A 2,500-nucleotide genomic window follows, 5' to 3' on the forward strand; every position below is an offset into this window, starting at 1 on the left:
TCTTCTTTGAAGGCAGAAAATAGTAAGGTAAAAATAAAGTCCTCTCTATGCTCTGAAGTAACATATAAAAAAAACTAGCAATAAAAAAAAATACCAAGTCTTCGTCTTGGAAAATAACAAAATCTAAAAGAAAAATCTTCTTTGTGGAAAATAGTAAAATAAAAAAACCAAGTCTTCACCTTGGAAAATAACAAAATCTAATCTAAAACATCTTAAATAAAGCTTGTCTGTAGTCTTCTTTGTAGGCAGAAAATAGTACGTTGCAGGACTCTCAAACTGATGTATTCCAAAAATAAAGAATTAAAATAACAAAGTCTAATCTATATAAGCGCTCTTGAATAAAGCAGTGTAAAAAAAAAAAATAGCAATATAAAAAAAAACAAGTCTTCGTCTTGGAAAATAACAAAATCTAAAAGAAAAGAAGTCTTCTTTGTGGAAAAAAGTAAAATAAAAAAAACCAAGACTTCACCTTGGAAAATAACAAAATCTAATCTAAAACATCTTAAATAAAGCTTATTTGTAATCTTCTTTGTAGGCAGAAAATAGTAAGTTACAGGACTCTCGAACTGATGTAGTCCAAAAATAAAGAATTAAAATAACAAAGTCTAATCTATATAAGTGCTCTTGAATAGGCTTCGTGTAAAAAAAATAGCAATAAAAAAATACCAAGTCTTCGTCTTGGAAAATAACAAAATCTAAAAGAAAAGTCTTCTTTGTGGAAAATAGTAAAATAAAAAACCAAGACTTCACCTTGGAAAATAACAAAATCTAATCTAAAACATCTTAAATAAAGCTGGTTTGTAGTCTTCTCTCGAACTGATGTAGTGCAAAAATAAAGAATTAAAATAACAAAGTCTAATCTATATAAGTGCTCTTGAATAAAGCTTCCTGTAAAAAATACCAAAAAAAATACCAAGTCTTCGTCTTGGAAAATAACAAAATCTAAAAGAAAAGAAAAGTCTTCTTTGTGGAAAATAGTAAAATAAAAAAAACCAAGACTTCACCTTGGAAAATAACAAAATCTAATCTAAAACATCTTAAATAAAGCTTATTTCTAATCTTCTTTGTAGGCAGAAAATAGTAAGTTACAGGACTCTCGAACTGATGTAGTCCAAAAATAAAGAATTAAAATAACAAAGTCTAATCTATATAAGTGCTCTTGAATAAGCTTCGTGTAAAAAATAGCAATATAATAAAAATACCAAGTCTTCGTCTTGGAAAATAACAAAATCTAAAAGAAAGGTCTTCTTTATGGAAAATAGTAAAATAAGAATACCAAGACTTCACCTTGGAAAATAACAAAACCATCTTGAAAAAAGCTTATTTTTAATCTTCTTTGTAGGCAGAAAATAGTAAGGCGAAAATAAAGTCCCCTCTAAGCTCTAAAGTAACAAATACGACGTGTTAAAAAAAAAAACTAACAATAAAAAAAAGAACCAAGACTTCGTCTTGGAAAATAACAATCTAAATTGTGGAAAATAGTAAAATGAAATAAAAACCGACTTCACCTTCGAAAATAACAAAATCAATCTAAAACAAATGACATCTTAAAACAAAACTATTATTTGTTTCGGAGGTTGTCTATGACTGTTCATAGACCGCATAATTTCCACAGAACATTCTCAGAATATCAAGAGAGAAAAGCAGCGTTCTGCGGGAAATCATCTTGGCCAGTGATGTCGTTCTGGGTTTGGTCAGGCCCAGGGAGGTAAGTACCTCGTTATTCTCAAGGGGCCACTTTCCTCTTGCCCCAACCGGGAATCCAAAGAATGTGACCTTGCTAGCCTTCGTCAGCACTTTGACTTGATCACCAAGAGGGGTATAGTACGAAACTTTGTGCGAGGCAGCATCTGACAAGGTATTCTTTGAAAGCTCAAAACGGACGGTGACATCGATCACAACCGCCTCCTCATCTTTTGCAAACACGAGGTCAGGCTTTCTCATCTCTCCCGTCTCGGATATGAACCGTGGCTCTTTGTATACAGACCAGCCCAATCTAGCCGCTTCGTCTGCCAGAATGTTACTGATCTTGTTGTGTCGCGCAATTCTTGCTTTCTGTACTGCAGGACATTGACCGAGAATGTGCGAAAGGGACTCGAGTCTGGCAGAGCATTTCCTGCAGGAACGTAAGGCCCCATCTCTGCCTCTGTTCAAGCTTTCTCTTGTTGGGTAAATATTTGCCCTTAGTTGTAGTGCTGCAATAAAGAAGCATTGTTTAAAGCCGCACCATGGCCTCAACCAAGCATTACTGATTCTATCATGCGCAAAGTTTACAATGCCCCTTCCTTGAACCGGCTTTTCGCACCATCTCTGAAATTCATGCTCCCTCCAATCGCAGGGTCTCGGATATACAGGTTCTTTTGACACCGAGTCCCTGAGAACGAATGTTGGGATTGCATCACTGTCACCCCCTGCTCGTACCCACAAATTACGGTATTCTTCCTCCATACCATGCGAGGACACAATATTACGGGTGATAGCATCGGACGAGTTTGCTATA

The 2,500-nt window shown here is 34.8% G+C and overlaps 1 pseudogene; it reads right to left on the reverse strand.

Moving 5' to 3' along the window:
• LOC142917775 (28S ribosomal RNA) overlaps window positions 1-2,500 on the reverse strand; it is a 9,397-nt pseudogene that overhangs the window by 2,300 nt on the left and 4,597 nt on the right.

The sequence above is a fragment of the Petromyzon marinus genome, unplaced genomic scaffold, assembly GCF_048934315.1.
Source record: "Petromyzon marinus isolate PM22_M1 ecotype Great Lakes invasive population unplaced genomic scaffold, UKy_Petmar_22M1.pri1.0 PM_G_Scaffold_52, whole genome shotgun sequence".
In the NCBI taxonomy this organism is placed as follows: Eukaryota; Metazoa; Chordata; class Hyperoartia; order Petromyzontiformes; family Petromyzontidae; genus Petromyzon; species Petromyzon marinus.